Source organism: Macrobrachium rosenbergii, chromosome 26, assembly GCF_040412425.1.
Source record: "Macrobrachium rosenbergii isolate ZJJX-2024 chromosome 26, ASM4041242v1, whole genome shotgun sequence".
Lineage (NCBI taxonomy): Eukaryota > Metazoa > Arthropoda > Malacostraca > Decapoda > Palaemonidae > Macrobrachium > Macrobrachium rosenbergii.
In genome coordinates, this window is record NC_089766.1 from 31,758,456 (window position 1) to 31,780,955 (window position 22,500).

The window sequence follows — 22,500 nt, forward strand, 5'->3', positions numbered from 1 at the left end:
TGGAAAGGTGTCTAGGCAGTGAAGAAAGAGGGATCTTCGAAATTAATTTGCTCGCCCCATGAGAAAAGAAAGGTCTGATATAATTACCTATTTTTTTATAGTTCAGTGTTTCAAAAAATATGTTTGGACCTCTGTCGTTGATGGGAAAAAATCCTCTGAGAACAAAAACCATGTAATTAAATAGTACCCAAAGGCATACCTGGGTGGGCTGAACTCCTGAGACACCAGCAACCTCTGCCCAACTTCTTTACCAAAAAGTGTCTCAAGTGAAATTATTTCATTCGAAATACGAGTCTTGGTGAATGTGATGGAAATCAACATGAAATAACACTTGCAATAGTGATTGTATAATTTTTTACCTTCAGTAGGGATCAAACCCAAAATTCGCGACTACCACTCTACAAGTAAGACAAATTGGTTCCTTATCACAGTTTAGTGCAACGTCTTTTCTTCTGTATTACATTATTACTGAAATGTATTTTGTCGAGTCTTCATATTTTATTTTATTATTTCCATACTTTTTTGTGTTATCACTTCCACATGCTTTGTTTTTTTATTGTATATCTTTATACTACTGTTCATCTTCCTAATTCTAAGGTACATAAATAATTTGGCAGAAACCAAGATATGGAAACACATGGAACGTCAGCTCCGAGGCTTTGTATCTCACATGCAACTCTTTTGAAACAATCTTTACATTCCCTCAGACCATCCTCACGTACAGTTTAAAATACCTTCTTTCATATTAATTAAATGAGTAAAGAAAGTTTCCCATGAAAACATACAGTTCCACTATGCTCACTTTTACAACCCAAATTTGACTCTCAGAATTATATGAAGATTTTTTTCTTTTTTGCTCAAGTGAGGGTATTTTATATAGAATTGTTTTACTAATTCATCTACAAAGCTTTTGCTTATGTTAGGCCTTACACTACTAAGTTGTTTCTTAACTCTTCGGCTTTCTCCATCTCATAATCAGTATCTAAATCTTCGGAAGAGTGAAAGTTATATGAAGGTTCACTGCCAACTACCGCTCACTAAATAACAAACATTGTTGAACAGGTTTCTTGAGTTCCACATTATTCGTCAAGTAGTCCACATTTCCATCAGGAGTGTTTGGTTGTTCAGACATCAGCGACGCATTTTTTTCTAAGAGATAATCCTGATCGAAATTTAAAACTTTTAATCGGTCGCCGTATAGCCTTGAAAATAGATCCCACCAGTTTCCCCAAAGTCAACATATAGACTCACGGTAAACAGATGCCCATCTAGGAGCAACTTGTTCCAAGCATAAAGAATATAACCCCACTGTACAATAGATACTGTTGCATATTTCTTTGTGAAAACTTTCTTGCATGTTTTTGTCAAAGTTAATTCATTTTTAAGAGTGCTGCTTGCTTATAACTGACTATTAAATCTGATCTTGACGAATTTTTTGGTCACATGTTCGCCTCAAATACTGTTTTCTGCAATAACTAATCATCCAGTTGGAAAAACTATTCCAAACCAGTCAGATTTTAACTTCATTCTACACAAAGCAACTACTGCCACTTACCAACCTCCATTCCCAATGTTATTTATATTTGTATATATTTCATTTTCAACCTTAAACCGTATGCTCTAAGAGAGAACTGAATCCAGAAAAGAAACGACACAAGTCACTACCACAGCTGTAATTCACATAGTGAATAGTGAAAAGTTCCTCTGTTCATAAAACTTCCACAAAAATATCTTCTTCACACACCTTCCGGGAAAGACACACATACACAAACACACACACACACACACACACACACACACACACACACACACACATACATATATATATATATATATATATATATATATATATATATATATATATATATATATATATATATATATATATATATATATATATATATATATATATATATATATATATATATAGGGACTGGAATTGAAGATTCCTTGTGGAATTTACAATTCTCTTGACTGGAGAGCAGAAATTCAGATTCCTAAATATTTACTAGCTTTACTTATCAATCGGGCGAGAGAGAGAGAGAGAGAGAGAGAGAGAGAGAGAGAGAGAGAGAGAGAGAGAGAGAGAGAGAGAGAGAGAGAGAGGGAGGGGATAATCCAGCGATATAAAAATAGCTGGAATCAAGGCCTTGTTGGTCGCCTACAAAATGTGCCTATTTAGGAATTCGGGACATTCAAATTGTCCTTATCACGTGGACGAAGGAATAAGGGCACTATTCCTCATATTAACTCCTTAAGTATGTTGCTCCCTAGCTTCCTATTCTTAAAACATGTAGCTAACATGCAATAGTACAAAATCTCGAGGAATGGTTAATACGCTCTCTCTTCTCATGAACTAAATTGGGCATGCACGTAGTGTATCAGTTACCTAACTCTGGTTGCAGTGATTTTTCGCACCTAACATAAAACTAAACAAAATAATCTGTCACATACTTACGCTGTTTAATTGGTTCTAATCATGTGCTTAAAATGGAGTGGGGTATGATACCAGGGTCGTCTCTAATTATGCAGACCAGTTATCTGTTGCTATTCTGCTGATAATTGCAATGCAATTGCATACTCGGTAAGGTTGGTCAATGCTACGTATTTGCCTTTGATACTTACTTGATTCTGGGCAGCAACGGATAATCGCAGGGAATTCTTTACGTTATCAAGAAATCTAATGTATCTTATTACAACATCTGATTAGACAGACTGATTAAGGCAACTCCATAGGCGAATAAATTAAGGGAAATATGTGAGGGAAGGTTACATAAAACTCAAGGGTTCTCTTAATTATTTTTACATAATAAACACAGATCAGAAGAATGACGAATTACTGGTCAGGTAATGACAAGGGCCTGCTAAATAAATGAATTCTGCACAGGAAAAATATTCTATGTAGATGATGTCTTCATAACAGGAACATTGCAGGGGGTTTACATTAGGGGTGGCATAAGGCCACTGCACATGGGATAGAGCCAAGGGTGGTTGCACAGCCAGGGCCAATCTGCAAGATATGAAAGACAGTTACTTGCAAGAATAATACGTTCAAAGGGAACTGAGAGAATGCGTAAATAGTGCCAAATAATTCATTTCAACACTAAATGGATAATTACATTAACACCTGATGCTCTAACACAAATTACTGAAGGTGATCGTACAATGGAAAGAGAAAATAAATCAGACAGAGAAATAACCGGATCGTGACTAACTTAAGAAACCTTATTTTGGTACATTACCTTTGTCAAGATGATGATGTCCTAGTCCAATAGGGGTGCCGATGCTGGAGGAGGGAGTTAATGGGATGCCACAACAAAAGTGTATTCTGCTCTCCCCTCGAGGTCGAACACATGGGGAGGAGTCAAGAGACAGGCAAAGGTTAGGACATTTGTCCTTGGTGGAGTTCTGAGTGCTTCTCTCTCTGACTGCTGTTCCATGGTCTATTTATAACCTCGGGAATTACGCCTTGGCATCCAGGTAGGTGGCGCAAAGGTCAATCTCTGCCTCGTTTTCGATAGCGAACACATGGGCATTCAGCCAGGCCACTTGGAGAGGTCACCATTCACGAGCAATGTGGAGCCAACTTTCTTTTTTTTGGCTCCTCCCTTGCCCGTTGTCCAGCGCTAGCGAGGAAGGAATCATTGAAGGCCACACCTAGAATTAAGGCCCTCAGGTAGTCATATTGAACAGAGGGAGAAGGATTAGGCTTAACCATCGGGGAAACGGAGGAGAGAATTGATGAAGATGCGAATGAAACCCACAGTTCTTTCTGTTTAAGAAATAACCAAAATGAGTTGTATTCTCGGTCACATTATTGTGGTAAAATGTGTGAGGTTCCTTGAAAAGTTTCCTTCTTTACAATACACATATATATATATATATATATATATATATATATATATATATATATATATATATATATATATATATATATATATATATATATATATATATATATATATATATATATATATATATATAACTTGGGTATGTCTATGTCTATGTGTGCATGTGTAAATGTGTATATACTGTAAGTACGTAAATCATATCTTGATAGCTGACGGTATAAATCCCTGTCTCCTTGGTATGAAAGTCTAAGGGCCCAGGTTTGGATTCTGTTTGGGGCAGATTGACTAATTCACTTAAGGTGAAAGTTATTCTCAACGCAATGAGAATTTGACATTGATGGAGAACTATTAGTTTTCCCTTTGTTCTCTGAAGAATTTTAATAATCTGCGTCAGTTCCACACTTCAGTAAAGACAAGTCACCAAAACTGAGAGCAACGATCCAACAACTGAAAAAGCTTGGAATAACACAACACTAGCAAACAAAACTTGTATAAGCTAGAAGTTAACAGACACGTATTTGGAGCAATACTTTACCCCTGTTTTCATGAATGGTAGCGAAAATATATGCAACGGGACTTGCGATACTTTCCTATATTGCCTTTGTAGTATATTACGGAGCAAAACTATATTTCTTGCCTTCATTGTTTACTTTCTCACATCTTGTCATCTGAGTATAAACATTTAAAATCTTAATTTTTTTTTCTCTCTCTCTCTCTCTCTCTCTCTCTCTCTCTCTCTCTCTCTCTCTCTCTCTCTCTTTCTCTCAGAGTTGTTCTCACATATGTAGAAAATGCACGTCTGTGTTTCTCATCGAAAAGAATTGGCGTCAGAGGTGACAGCATATTATATTTTGTATTGATACATGAACGATTTGGAAGCGACGATGTCATTACGTCTTTCCTTCCTTGTGAAGTCTTCGCTTTTAGGAAACTGCCTTTGTTGAAACAAAGTCAGGTCGAGAATCGCGAATCTCTCCCCAAGCAGAAATAAAACACACGCTTGCAAATTCTTGGACGAAATCGCTATACAAAACGAATCGAAGTTTTAGCCATCAAGCTTTTAACTATATTAATGAAGAGGACCGTGTTCTCTCATGTTTATTTTTCTTATATATGTTCATTTTAGAGTACTTTACACTATATTTATTCTCCAAAAATAATTGTGGTTCTTCATTTTAAGGTGGCTTTCGCTGTTTTATTATGCAAATCCGGATTAGATATACGTATGTTGAGGTTCCCCAGAAAGTGTTTTGCATTATTTACTTTTTTTATATTACCATCATCAGGGCTTTGAGCTAGTGTAAGCTTGATTTTAAAATATTCTTCTTTTTGATATGTCCAGCACCATTCCGAAGGGATAATGCTATATCCTGCTTGTTATTCTCTTGACAGTGTGTTCAAAGTGTTTAGTATCCATAGTTAATGCTGAATTCCATTTTTCGGAAGGGAGATTCTTGAAGCTTTTGACTCCGTGTTCAGTTTCTTGACTTTCGAAACACTCACGGCACTTGTATTTGGAGAGCGGTTCGGGTTTACATACAGGTCTAATCATATAATATCCAACTGAAAGCCCTTAAATATCAGTGATTTTCTGTTTTCTCAGCACTAACTGTAAATAGCTTTGAAACTTTACTCCCATGCTACCAAACAATTGTCTCATACATTTATCACATATTTTATTGCTTGGAAACAATCTCACTTACATCATCTTTTCTGTGGTAGGAGAGGGATTAGAAAGCAAACAGGAAGTAAAAACCTCCAATACAATATCCAGAAAAGGGCGTTCTTTATAAACAAACGAAGTTTCATCATTTACCAATTACGATTTAATCCCCTTAACATTACCAATTCAAATGTATGCCAGACTAAAATAAAACTTTCTTTCAACAGGAACTAAGGTTTCACCTTTCAGAAATTCCACTTTTGGCAGGATTCTTATCAACCACGATTTAAATATTTCGGGGGTGTGGTTTTAGTAATTTCAAAGTTAGGAATAAGTTTCGACATATGCCTGAGATGTCGAAACACGTGTGAAGAATACCGTATTATTTGCACTCAAAGGGGGGAAGGCTATGTAAAAAGCAGATAAACACACACACACACACACACACACACACACACACACACACACACATATATATATATATATATATATATATATATATATATATATATATATATATATATATATATATATATATATATATATATATATATATATATATATATATATATATATATATATATATATAGTATATATATATATATATATATATATATATATATATATATATATATATATATATATATATATATATATATATATATATATATATATATATATATATATATATATATATATATATTAAACACACACGCACACACAGAGAAAAGCAGTGGAAAGCCATTACTTCCTGAGGGTTCCAACAAGAGTGCGGGATTTTCAGGAATGGAGTCAGTGGGGTTCTCCTTACTTCCTATTTCCAAAATTTTATTTCAGAGTAACGGAAACGTTCGAGGAGACACAGTCATCCGTGAAGGCTCCGTTGTTGTTGCACAAACTAAGGGGGTCCTGAAATTGTTCAGCAAGTGAAAAGAAAAATTCTACAAATGGTCATTTTCCTCAAGCAAAAACTCATTCACTTTTCTGAAATGAATAACTTTCTCTTAGGATAAATATTGAGCATAACATGATCTTTTTACATGCCCTCTTTCTAAAAAGACGTTGCTCTCTTCAATTTTCTACGTAACTTATTCGGATTGATATGGAATAGATTAATAGATAGGGAAGACTTTGTTTAGCAAAAAGAGAGCTCAGTAAACATTTGCTTTTCAAGGGTAATCTGTCATATATACGTATATATGTGGGTGGTGTGTATATATATATATATATATATATATATATATATATATATATATATATATATATATATATATATATATATATATATATATATATATATATATATATATATATATATATATATATATATATATATATATATATATATATATATATATATATATATATATATATATATATATATATATATATATATATATAGAGATAGATATATAGATAGAGAGAGAGAGAGAGAGAGAGAGAGAGAGAGAGAGAGAGAGAGAGAGAAATACATACACACACACACACACACACACACACACACACACATATATATATATATATATATATATATATATATATATATATATATATATATATATATATATATATATATATATATATATATATATATATATATATATATATATATATATATATATATATATATATATACATACATACATACATACGTACATACATACACACACACACACACACACACATACACACACACACACATATATATATATATATATATATATATATATATATATATATATATATATATATATATATATATATATATATATATATATATATATATATATATATATATATATATATATCTATATATACATATAAATTGTATGTGTTTGGCAAAGAAATCGTATACCATAAATTCTGAATTAACCAAGAAAATCTGGACTTAACCGTGGGTTACTTCCTGTAAAATAAAATAAAAAAAAAAAATTCTCCTACTCTTACATATAAGGACATGATTAAATGGCCTTCGAGTCCTTCATGTCGGGAAACAGAGAGGACCTTATAAGTGGAATATAAAGATTCTGTGAATGAAGTGAAGAAAAGCTCATAGGCACATCTTTAAGACGCCTGAAATCAACTAAAGAGAGGAAATTGTTGGAGATGTTTAGAAGTTAAGGAATAAACATGTACTCGTATAGATGAGCCATCGTTAATCATAGAACAGAAGTGGTAATTATAAGAAAACATTCGATAAGAAGGAAAAGAATGCTGATAAGAGAACTGGATTAGATGTCTCAAAATAGTAGGAAAACTACTTCTAAAAGCCAGACGAGGATACACGAGAAAAACAGCTGGAGCTAAGGTATCTGAGAATGTTACCTAAGTAATGTGTCGAAGATTGAAGCAAAAATGGAGGTTAAAATAATGATAGGCTACTTTAATTATCTGACCTGGTTTTTTTTTTTCCTTCGGATTGAACTAATCCATGTTTTCAAAACGAAAAGGAAGAGTCATTATTTAACGAATAAACAAGGAAGGAAGATTCCAAGGCAAAGGAGCCGATTGCCAACAAATCCTAGAATAATCAAGCGTGAATAGCACGCTTGCAGATGCCACGATGTTGATAAAAGGAAGAAACTGAGTAGAGTGTTATGATGATTATACTGTACAAGGGATACAAAAGGGTCTGGCCTCTTCACTGGGAGACCTTAGTAAAGATCTATCGTATGGAAAACTTACAAGAAAGTTATGTCCAATCATAGCTGATAAGATGGTTTTCCCTTTATGCGCCAAACCTTATACAAAAATATATACAAGGTTTTTTTTAACTTTGAATATTTTATATAGATTTAAGAGGAATGCATCAGACTTCCACAGAAATATGTGTAAATAATTCTTTACATTTATCTTTATATATGAGATTTTAACCCACTATTACTTATTATAGCATAAATTAATTTTATCAGTTAATTACTTGGCTTATCAGTTAATTGTAGTGAGTCGATGGGAACGAATAAGGAAGGTATATACTAGATAAGAAAGCAATTCCTTCCATCTCTTTTAGTTAAACCGATAGACTGAAATGTGTAGAGAAATAAAGCAAAATTTTTTTGGTGCGAAATTAAAACCTGAGTCCCTGTTTGATGCACTGAGATTAAAGTTGAAAATAGTTCGTTACCGCTTCGCCAGGAAAGTGATTATGAAGTGTAGGACATGAAAGCTGGTAATTCGCTGTTCCTTTGTCGGTAAAAATTACGCAGTTGTACAGTGAATGCATTAGGCCAGTAATTACTATGAGCCGGAAACTGAGTAACGGTCTGTCAGTACGTTTCGAAAAGCTGACAGACAGACAGGAAATGTGGCATTAACACCCATTTTGAACCCCTGGGACCAAAGGTAAAAACGGCTTCATTACATTGGACAGAGTGATAAACCAAAAAATTTCTTTTTTCATTTGATAGCTATTTCATTTTAATATTTTCGATGAAATGTCCCGCCAGTTATAAGTAGCTTACTAATTTATAGATATGCTGGAAGAAAATTAAAAGAATTCATACATGAATGTAACACCAAACTAAATTTAGTTTCACTTACTTTTTCTATCATATGAGTAGGGACTTTTTAAAATGTCAATGGCGTATTCGTTTATATGAACGTTAAAAGAAAACTGTGGATAACCTGGCCACAATTGTAGGCAGAAATGGCTTAGGATAGACTACTTAGCATATAGAGACGAAATCAGTGATAACTACTTTAAGAAAAGAAATCATCCTGATTCCCGGAAGTTTGAGGCGACAGATGAGGCATCTCGTCTGACAGTTTGCCTGTGAAAATTAAATTCTGATGATTGGAAAATAAGGAAATATCTTCTTTCAGTGCAGATTAAAGGCACTAAAAGTCCTTTGAATTACTTTAATTCTTTCTAAATTATTCACAATCCACACTCATAATCTGTACAACTCATTGATATCAAGAGGGAAACACTAGGAGCAACTATCTTAATTAAGGATGACCTACTTTAACGTTGGAATGTTGCGAGGAGTGAGACTTCTCTCCGAGGGTCCTTAGCTAGTGCCTTTGTAGAATCGCATTCGCGCTTGGGGGTCCTGAAATGCCAACAAGTAAGCCATTATTTCCTGGTTTCTGAGACGCTTCATATCTCCGCCATCACCTCGAGAGATACAATATCACGTTGTTGGCATGCAGGGAAATGACGTGGGTAAAGCTGAGGTAGGCCAAGAGAGATCTACTATCTAAAGAATTGACTTCTACTTCTTCCACTCATTCTATAAGAGCGCACTTAACTTCCAGAGGAACAAAGTCCCTGTATCTTTATCGATAGGGATCCTTTCCTTGAAAGTCTCCTAGTCGTCATATAAGGGGATTAGTGTGGCGCACACGTACTGGTGAAGTGGTAAAAGGACTTGATATGAGCACACTACCTTCTGGATTCATCCAGCCTGTCAGGGTGATATAAGCAAATCTTTGATATGAATGACAAGGATTCCTCATATTCGTGGCATAAGTTTCTGAGGTATTTTTTGTTCATTCTAACCCTGGAATAGTTCCAAAACTGAACTTCTCTAGTGAGAGTGGTGAGCAATACTTAATATTTCTACTTGAATTCGCTGCACAATTTCTGTGCTAGAAGTATGTTAATCTTACAAGTTTTCTGTCTTTAAATAAGGAATCGTTATTTCAAGGCCCTCTTTCATCACGGCTTATCTACAAAAGTAGTTTATTCCTGATATAAAGAATTATTTAGTGTGCTTGCATACGTCAGTAGCTTTCAATGCTTGACAGTATTGTGAATGAAGATCCTAAAAAGACAGTAGTTATTTTAAATTCAAGCGAACAAAATTTAAGTGTTTTGGTGAAGATGAGGACGATACACTTTTTTGCAACTTCATCATCATCAAACCTAACGATGTGCGATGCAAATGGCCTCTAAAACTCCGCCTCTCATTTCATTCCCGTCTCGCAGTGCTCATCCACCTAAGCCTTAGTCTATGAAATCTTCTGGTGCCCTCTGGAACCCAGCAAACACTATAATATGCTAATATCCTAGGGGTGGCGTAAAAGACAGTTTAGCTCATTATTATTATTAAGAACTTAGTCTATTTCCTGATTCACCAAACCTGAGATAAAAGATTGTGTACATTCGAAAGTTGCTATCATTCAAACCATTTGTTTTTTGATATGATAAACGAAGGAGTCTTTTCAAAGGTTAGAATGAAGTCAAAAGAGAAGCCAAAGACTCGTCTGCAGAAAAAAAAGCAAAAAGCGGAAATCCTAACTTCTTTAATGTGAACGTTTTCTATGAAATGAATGTTTGTGAACGAGAGGCGCATCAAGACTACAAAGTTGTTTTTTATTTAATCCAGGCAAAAGAAGCCAAGAAAAATTTGAAAGAGACAGACTTGCCACTTCGACAATCGGGAAGAGGCAAGAAAGAAGAAAGTAGAGACAGAGAGAAGCTCTCCGACCATTGTTCTTTCACTTCAGGCAGCGATGATGTCAAGGGAAAAACCAAGGAGATATTAGGAGAGGTCATAAGCAAAGCAAAATGGCAATGATCAAAGCTACTGCAAAGAACAAAATATATTTTCAGTGGATTCATATTCTTGATGCATGGCAATATCCTCACATGTCGGGTATTTCAGTTTGAAAGCAGTATCATAAAGCTTTATAATCTCGTCTTCTAAAAGTTCAGGACAACAAATTCTTAAAAACGCTGAAGAAAATACAGAGAGTTTAACTTTCAAATGATGATTGGGGTAAAAGTGAATGCAAAGAATATACATTTGTAGGTTTCAACAAAACTGAAAATTTAAATCTGTTACCGTGTCTGTACACTTACATCAAAAAGGGTAAAAATGGAATCTTTTTCTTCCTCAAGTGTGAATTTTTTAGAGGGAACCGGAGCATTTCATCTAATTAAAAATCTGTTCACATCTTCACACAACGGCCATACAAAAAATATGTCATCGACTTACCTAAACAAAGAACACTCGCCACTAAAATATTTGATAAACGTTTATTTCCGAAAAACTCCATGTAAATGTTGCTTAAAGCGGCGACAAAGGGTTCCCCATCGCCATACCAAACTTCTGCTCTTAGAAATTATCATTGAAATAAAATTAATTTATATATATATATATATATATATATATATATATATATATATATATATATATATATATATATATATATATATATATATATATATATATATATATATATATACTTATATATATATATATATATATATATATATATACCAAAAGATGACAATTTCCAGGCTGGTAGAGCTGGTTGGTAAATGATATTTTATAAGAAGACTACCTTTTCCAGAATAGGTACAGACTTTGACAGAGGAAAAATGGTTTCTTTTCAAACGACTACCCACAAGTAAACATGAGAATTGCTTGTTACAGCAACAAGTTTATGTACTTGTTTAGAACAGTAGAATGGCTGCCGATCTGTGTGTTTGTCACTTGATTTACCTATTTTACTTGTTCTAAAGTTTGGAATGCGTGGGATCAACATTAAAATTTTTTTTTGCTATTAAGCTGAGGAGGACTTTCTCCTGCCGCTTTTTGAGGACTCGGTGGCATCCTTATGATCGATTCACACGAGAGCTGTTTTACCAGTCGCCAGACGGCTGCCTGATACTTATTTCTAGAAACTCGTTGCTTTACAATTGCTGCCCGGCCTTATATAGTACATGTTGTGGTACAATATTGTTAACGAGACTTTTGGATGTTTGAAGAATTATTTATCGACAAACAAAAACATGAGTCCCACATATTTTTCTCTCTCTCTCTGACAATAGTAACAACACAGAGGAAAATATAAGTAAATATTACAGCCGACCCACCCCCAGCCTCTCTCTCTCTCTCTCTCTCTCTCTCTTCGAGCCCAAATTTTTCTCGAGTTATATATACTGCCTGCACTGATCATCCTCAGATGCACAAGATATGTGCAGAGTATTTGCATATGTGGATCTTCTCTTGAATCGACCAAGGTACCAGTACTAAAAAAAAAAAAAGATAATTACTTTAATTTTTGGTAAGCGAGTAATTGAAATTTTGTATATGAGGTATTCTATGCAGAAAATTAGGTTACTGATAAGTAGCTATTTGCTAATTACATTACTTTGAATTTATCTTTCTGTTTTTTAAATATATATACGAGTACAGTATATACTGAGTAATAATAAGTCGTAACAAGTGAATTTCCTACTGATACGATATAATCTTTTTGAGCATTTTTATCTGTACTGTGCGAGGATAAAAACACAATTTACCATTTCTTGTGTTCATGTTTGGACTTTATACATCCTTGGTAAGCGGGGTAAAGCACAGGCTAGGGATAGACTTTTAGGAGTGTTCTGTTTTGTTTTCTGTGAATTTATTGAGCAACTTTTGCAAAAAAACACGAATGAAAAGTATTGCTATTGCGCCTTTGTGAGTTTTTACTATAGTTGAATTTTATATGGATTTGATTTTTCTTTCCATTCAGTAATCATTGTTTGTTTACCATTACGGTATTCATCTTGATTGATGTTGATACTGTTAATAGCTTTGTTTACTTTATTCTTAAACTGTTTCAGTTGCGTTTGGACAGGTAAAGATGTCCCCTTGTGCTTCTGCATAAGAATTTAACAATCCACGCTTTCCTGCAGTGCACTTCGGTCAGTTAGCTTTGCAATGTTTCCAATTTATCTCATATTCCAGGATTTCTTAGAGCACAAAAGTTGCAAGAGGTTCCGTGATTGTGATTGGATATTTTTCATTCTCTCTCTGGACCTCTTTTTCTTTTGTGTGTGTGTATGAATTTCCTTCCTTTTTTTTATCTTTACCTAAACAAGACTTTGTTATCTCGTCATTGTCTTTTTGCTCTGCAACCTGAATCCACACGGACTGTGCAGTGGTGCTGGTTTTGCTATGTATTGGGGGATAGTTTTCTGACAGTTCATCTAACTTTGATTCACCCCATCCCCTATTTCCTCTTCCTGAATCTGTCTTTGATTTGGTTTTTTCTTTGATTGAACTCAAAATTCCTTTTATTTTTTCTCTCTTTCTCTTTTGATGTTTTGTTCCTAGATCTCTTGCAGGTGAATTGTCATGCACATAATTTACACCCTCATTTCATGTCTTTTTGATTGCTTCTTCTGTTCCCTTAAATTTGAACATTTTTTCTGCATAGCGTTTGATTGCCCTCAAAGAAAAAAAACAAAAAAAAACTAAAATGACGCCAAGTGAATCCATGTTAATTGAGTTATCCACCACCAAGGAGTATTTAGAGAGATCTCTGAAATGTTGTTCTCCAACACACCAAAATTTGATGCAGATGTTACTTGGCTTGACGCAGACTGCCTCAAATTTGTGACATATCATTGGAGGTTACGCAGTTTGAAATGTTAAACATACAACCTTTATTTCTCTGTGACTGAAGTAACGGAAAACCTAGAGGCACCAACCCTTGACATACAAGCTTTGGGACTTTTTTGAGTGTTGTTTTTTTTTATATTAAATCAAAGTACCAGGAGATATCACTCCCTACTGTCTCTGTTATATAATATCAGTCTCACTGCACAAGTGAGCTCTATTATCACTTAAGAAAAGAATCAGTCACTTAGTGCAAGGATAATTTTCAGTGATTAGTAATGAGGCATCTCTGACACATACAAAGTGCTTGGAAATACTGAAAATAATCAACAGACACTGATATATATATATATATATATATATATATATATATATATATATATATATATATATATATATATATATATATGTGTATATATATATATATATATATATATATATAGATATATATATATATATATATATATATATATATATATTCATATATATATATATATATATATATATATATATATATGTATATATATAGTATATATGTATATATATATATATATATATATATATATATATATATATATATATATATATATATATATATATATACAGAACTTTCAAAAGAGAATTTAGTACAGAGTAAAGTTCTTATGAGCAATAAAAAGTTTTGAAGGAGTTTTTTTAATCTATGAAGCAGTACAATGTACAGTCTGGACTGCTAATGATATTAATAGTATTGCAACTGTAATCCTTACTACATCCCTAGACCTGACGTTGATGAAACCTACTTTAACCTTTTTTATTTTTTGGTGGAAAAACCCTAACTTTTGCCTGGGCCTGTCTTTTCATGTACCTTCCAAAATCCAATTAGTTTCTATCAGTTATGAATCATCATCATTCCCACTGTCTAGTAAGCTACTCTTTCCTTGTGTATCAAAATTCCTAACTGTATAAATGGTCAAATTCTGAACATTTATTCTTCCATTTCGAACCGCAGAAAAGCCCAAGGAAAGTTAAAGGTACTTTAGAAAGAAAGCATTCAGACGTGTAATAATGCTCATATTCAGGCCCAACCAAATTTCTGTTAGACCGGTGATGTGCCCTGCAAATTAACCTCCATTATATATTAGAAAATTGTCCTCTGGTATAAATATATGTGATTAATTAATTATCAACGGTGGCAGGTATCACTTACAAACTTGTTTACGTAAAAAGCGCTCTTCCAAACATGTAAAGTACAACTGAAAGTGAAAAGTACTCATAATCCGAACCCCATATATGTGAGGACCAAAAAAATATATATGTATAAACGTCAAGCATATTGTATAAGAATGGAGGGACAGTTTATATAAAAACATCCAGACTTACTTGTCGTTCTTGTAAACAGGAACTCATTAAATAGTAAATGTGTGTGAATTCTTTGCTGCATTATTCTCATGAAAATTTTTTGGGAACTCAACTTCGCGCTTTAGCTGCAATAAAAAGTGTTCAGATTAAAGCAGACATCTTGATCGTGGATAGGCGCCTTTCATATGTAAGGGAAATGAAAAGACATAAAAAGAACTGGAAATATTATTATCCTAAAAGTCGTCGGGGTAAAAGACTAGAAGAAATAAAAGAGTGGTAAAGATTACGCCTCCGAAGCGCTACTTCATTCTCTATGCATTAGCACGACATTACTCAGGATTAAAGAGGGTGTGCCGACGTCACTTTTCAGAAATTCTCCTTTTTTCCTTTCTACATTCTGGTTTGTTCTCTGCTCTAAGCTTTCTTTGTAAAAGCTACGTTCTTTTCTAGAAACAGCATCACAATGTCAGCAAAATTCCTCATCACTAAAACTGTGCGACTTTAACGCAGGAAAAGGAAAGCAAGTGTTAGACTTCATCCAAAAGCGAAAGTCAAACTACATTCTCAACTCAGAGTAATTTTCGTGCCAAAAGACTTGACGTTGTCGATTTAGTTGTTGGGAACTCTTCGCCTATAGACCTCAATACGTCACCTTAAAAAGTCCTTCTTGGAAGCTTTTTCCATTGTATCATTTCAGGTTCTAGGTTTTCAGTTATAAAGTTTTTCATTTCCATCGAGCTTTTAATGCAAAGTTTAAAAGGGAAGGAAGATATTGTTATCGTAACTTTATAAATCACATTATAGCCAAGAAAAGGTAGCGCCGATAACGCCCATTATTTGAAATCCTCTTACTTTAGTCAATTTTCCGTCTGGTGAATTATAAATATTTCTGTATAATGAATACTAATTTTTATTCTGATTATATGGTACTTCAGAATTCGAAAACCCATTATTTACTTTATTTTTTTAACAAGATTGTAACTGGATATCGAAAAAAAAATATTTCGCCATCTTTTTTAACCATTGATTAAATAATTGTTAGGTTTTTGAGGCAAATAACGACACTTAACTAAATATGTACTACAGAATGTTCACAACAGATGGAAAAGCTGATTGCGGTGAGATAACTTCCGTGTTGGTGTTGCTAGATGTGCATTCTTCTTAATAACAAACATTTTTACTTACCTACAGTAGCTCTTGCTACTGGGACTACCTGAATTAACTGAACAAAAAATTAAAGAATTTGTTAGCGTGTAACTAGACTGGCGAATAAGAGCTATATGGTAAGGCAAATGCGATTCACTTTCGGATTACAATCATGTCCGTCTCTCCGAATTTCCAGCCCCAGTGTCACTTCAAGCGGGAACCTAATTTGAAGAAACCTGACTTAATATCACTAGCCCATCTCACCTTGCATATTCTATATGTGTTTTTAATAAGTAAAAAATAATTACGATTGCTATGAAAACTTTGAGCTTTCTGGACATAACCAGAAAATCGTTAACGACCAATTTAAAATCTCACTGACTATCTTTGAGAAAACAATAAGTTTGAAAGTACATCTTGCGTTTCATGCCTAACAGGAAATGCGGATGAGAGAACTGAAAACCCGTTTGGTAATGTTGAGAATTTTTCTTGACATCAGTGGAATTTTATTTGGTGCAGTTTTCCTTTCTTACAGTTTACTGTTATCCAATTGAAATAATATCTGGGTCGTGATGGAACAAACAATCCTTTGCAATATAATAAGATATTGCCTATATATCTCTAATGATTCTAGGCAAAGATATATAAAGGCATACAGCATCAAAAAGAACATAGTAATTTATTCAAATGAGACATTTCACATGTTCTATGTGCATCTTCTTTCTGCAAATATAACAAAGTTCGTTAAAATTTACAAAAATACTATCTTAATAATAAAGTTAAGAAAAAAATATTTACAAAAAAATTAAACTAATACTTGAGATGCATACAGTAAAAAGAAACCAGTGCTCAACAAACCATTCAAAGGAGGAGAAGAACGAATGACCAAGACCTGACCCCACCCTAACACTTCAGTTATGCTAGAAATCAGTGATTCTCAACCTGTGCGCCGCGGCGCCCTTCTGCGCTGCGACTATCCCCAAAGTGCGCCGCGAAAATTTCATGGATAGGTGTGTAATATATATATATATATATATATATATATATATATATATATATATATATATATATATATATATATATATATATGTGTGTGTGTGTGTGTGTGTGTGTGTGTGTGTGTCTGTGTCTGTGTGCATGTATGTATGTATGATTGTGTGTGTGTGAAGAACACATACCGTTTACAAAAATAACACGAGTACTATACACGTTTTCATAGCTACTCGTTCTCCTCCCAGCGTTCATCCTAGCTGCGTGGGAGGAAGGTACCAGTAACTGCATCTTTGACTGTCGTGCATGTTATTACTGTGGCAGTAATAAGTTTGAACCTTGCAAAAAATTGGAAAAGTTTATCATAATAAAACGCAAGCGTCTTGTTGACACTGACAGCAGCAGAATGGAGTGGAAGTTGATAATGATTCATAAGGTATACGTGTCGAAGACACTGGAAATGAAGCAAGATTAACTACTGAAAGCCAGCCTTCTTGTTCATATCCGATAGTGGAAAGTGGAGTGACGCTTCAAAGTGAGATTATTTGTATAGGTCCAAGCAGGAAAAGTGAAGTGACAGCTGAAATCTTGTCCAGTCCTTCAGGTCCAAGGGTGGCCTCAGCAAGCACACATAGCAGCAAGGGTTTACTTGCTGTGATGACGAGTTTGGTCCAAGACCAAAGTGCGTTGTTTGTGGCATTGTGCTGACAAATGAATTATGACTCCTATGAAAATGAAAAGACATTTAACAACAAAACATAAGCACCTCTCTGAGAAACCTGTGGATTACTTTAAAAGACTTTTGAAAGATAACAAACAACAAAGGCGTAGGTTTGAGAAAAAAGTTAAGGTAGCAGAAAAAACACAGGAAGCAAGTTATTTAGTGGCGGAGCAGACGGCAAAACATATGAAACCTCATTCAGTTGCGGAGCCATATTTTCTTCCAACTTGTGCTGTAGGGAAAACTTTGTTTGGTGATGAGGCTGAAAAAGAAGTAAAAAAATACCTCTTTCAGATGACACTATTGGTAGACGAATCAAGGATTTGTCGTCTGACATTTAAAGACTTAAGCGATAAAATAAATGCTGCTGCAAACAAACATGTCAAACTGATATTGAGGTAAATCCCAATTACTAGTGTTCATCAGATATATTGCTGATAATAAAATAACTGAACAATTTTGTGCTGCAAAGGAACTTGTGCAAACTTCAGTACAGGGCATATTCTCTTCAATAGCAGACTATTTGAAAGAAATGGGACTGATGTGGAAATTATGTGTGAGAAATTGCACAGATGGTTGTCCATCTGTGGTGGGATCAGTAAAGGTTTCGTGTTATTAGCCCAGATTACAGGAAAAACTGCATCACTTCTTAAATACATTAATTATCTACAGTTTGTTTTTTAATACACAATTACATCGAAAATCTTATTGCAAAGACACTTGGACAGGAATTAAAGCTTGTGTTGAAAGTGTTGTTAAGATCAGTAAACTTATAAAGAGCAGACCAAAGCAGACAAAACTGTTTTGCAATCTCTGTGAAGAAATGGGATCTGCCCATGAAGGCCTTCTCTCCATACAGAGGTCAGGTGGCTATCAAGAGACAAAGTGTTGTCAAGAGTATATGAACTGAGACAGGAAATGATAGTTTTCTTTACTCTTCAGGAAAACCTGAATTTTGTGAACTACTGGCTGATGAAATTTGGAGCGCAAAGTTATGCTACCTGGCAGATATATTTGAACATCTAAACAAAGTTAATACTAGTATGCAAGGGAAAAATGAGAATATGTTAACATCATCTGACAAAAAAAAGGGCTTACTGGAAAAAATAAGGCTTTGGAAAGATAGGGTGAGGGATGGCAATACCAATATGTTTCAAAAGACTGCTGAAGCTATATATACAGACATCATTCCACTCATCAAGGAGCACCCTGAAATTCTAGAAGGGAACATTTAAAAATATTTCCCTAATATATCCGCAACATCAGTGTGATTGGGTAAGAAATTCTTTCATCCATGATCCTCAAGCAAGCCACAACTTAGTATCCTTGAAGAAGAGGAATTAACTAACATCCGTAATGACCGCACGCTAAAACTGAAGTACTTGGATATGCCACTAGTAAGCTTTTGGATAAAAATTGAAAAGGAACACCCTCACATAGCCCTAAAAGCCCAGTTCTTGACCTCATATCTGTGTGAACTAGGACTCTCAACACTCACAAACATCAAAACTAAGAAGAGGTCTAGATTGCTGAGTGTTGAAGAGGAAATGAGAGTGTGCCTGTCCAGTGACCCTCCTAACATCAAAAGGATATGCAAATCCAGACAGGCGCAAGTGTCCCATTAATCAGGTATATTTAACTCTACAACCAGAATGCATGTTGTACATCATTCCTCATGTGCTCATTATCATTCATATATAATAATAGAAAAATAATAATCAATAAGATTATAATTAATAGAAACAACAACAACAACAATAATAATAACAACAACAACAATAATAATAATAATAATAATTATTATATTATTATTATGGTATTATTTTATTTTATTATTATTATTAAATGTATTATTACATTATTATTATTAATACTATTATTATCATAACTATTTCACAGCCACATAGTTTGTAATATTATGTGTCAGTGGAATATGCAACAAGCTTATCTATAATATATACAATTACACTGACTATAGAGTTGGTAAACCGTCAAAGTCCAGGATATATCATTAATGCACCACTAAGCAATAAAGGTTGAGAACCTCTGTGCTAGATAAAGAGGAGACACGGAAACGTTAGAGTTCAAAGACGGAACAAGCCGTTTGATGTATATGGACTCAAGGATGGTTAGGTAATCACTATGGCTTGTTCCACCAATAATAGATTAAAGTTTTTATTTATTCCGATTTTACATATGGAGGCATGGTTCTTCTTATTAGAAAATTCTGGTTCACTCAGCTTTGAACCGATCTAAGATTATATCGCACATGGTTAAATATCTCACCTGCAGTAACCTACGGCAAGATCCTCACATAGAATCAGGACATCCCTGGCACTTGAATCTATAAATAATGTTAGATCTCATGAAGGTCAGCAGTTTATAAATAATTGAACAGGAATTTGGCTGCCTTAAGAGACAATCAATTCCAGTCAATCCACTCAAGATTGGTGTATTCTTTGGCTATAAGGACAAACTGCTGCCTGTTTAATAACTGAACAGGAATTTGGCTGCCTTAACATACAATTAATTCTAATCAATCCACTCAAGGTTGGTGTATTCTTTGGCTACAAGGACAAACTGCTGGCCTTCGTGAGATCTAACATTATTTATAAATTCAAGTGCCAAGGATGTCCCAGTATCTATGTTGGATCTTGCCGTAGGTTACTAAAGGTGAGATACTGTAGCCGTGTGCGATACAGTTATAGGACAGGTCAGAAGCTGAGTAAACCAGAATTTGATAATATAAAGAACCATGCCGTCATATGTAAAATACATGCATACATACATACATACATACATACACACACACACACACACACACACACACACACACACACACACACATATATATATATATATATATATATATATATATATATATATATATATATATATATATATATATATATATATATATATATATATATATATATATATATATATATATATATATATATATATATATATATATATATATATATATATATATATATATATATATATATATATATATATATATATATATATATATATATATATATATATATATATATATATATATATATATATATATATATATATATATATATAAATATATATATATATATATATATATATATATATATATATATATATATATATATATATATATATATATATATATATATATATATATATATATATATATATATATATATATATATATATGACTGACAATATTTTTACACAATTCTGAATATATCATCTTGATAAATTCTCTCATTCTCCACTGACAGTTTAACATGTTTTTTGGGGTCCAGATTCTAAAAAAATTACCTTTTAAAATAGAAGATATAAAAATAAGTTTAACTATCCCAGAGTTATTTCGAAAAATGTTCCTTTCATGTTTTATGAAAGAAACCTGATGAAAACAAACGATATCAGGAATTGTAACCATGAAAGAACACTATTAAAAAAGACAATGTTTTTATGTTGAGCTAATTTCGTTGGAGACTTAGGCCATAAAACTTTCAACCATTTTTTAAAAACTTGTTTGTGATCGGCACAGTACTGTGAATACAGTAAATGGTAGTAAGATATCTAATTTAATTTAGCGTTTTTACGTTTTTGTGATTATGAAATAGAACTCAAATTTGATTCAGTGGGTGTGCCATCATCTCTCTTTCAATCTCTGTCAACATTCACCTTGTTTTCATTTATTTTCCTGTCATTCATTAATGAATCCCTTTTTCTTCAAAATGCATTGTAGCCTATAGATTTAATCATCAAATACTACAGTTCTCATCCTCTTCGTCATTTTATTAATTATTATCTCTCCTTTATCGCCCTTGTCTCTTCATGTCTCATGCTGTCCAACAACAGCCCACCATAGCTCTTCTGAAAGTCACTTGCCTCATTTCGACCTGCCCTGGAAAAACGATTACTAAAAATACGAACGCAAAAGTAATGTGTCTTTGCAGCATTTTGCGAAGACACTCATACATCCAACTTGAAAAAAAAACTTCAACTTAGAAAAGACTGGGAAAAATGTTCGGGAAGCATTTGAATGGTTTCCTTTGCTCCAGAAGTTTAAAGCTCATCTTGGCTTCGTCCTAAATTGGCTGACAAGTCATAAATTCATTATGCGGCGGAAGTTGAGAGAGGACAAAGAACAAAAAGGTGGCTAGGGATGCTGGGGATGCGTTTTTAATTGGATGGAACATGAGATGGAATGTGGAAGGATGGGTGGGTGAAGAACGGCGTTTTGACTTTGGAACGGACGCTGCTGGTGTCTAAAGATGAATAATAGCGAAAATGGGGAAGGTTTCTCAAAATGAGCAGTTGCTTTAGTGAAGTGATGAAGATCGCCAAAGGTGGACTTGATTACATGATTATGTCATCCCAGTGTACTACTACTACTATTATTATTATTATTATTATTATTATTATTATTATTATTATTATTAT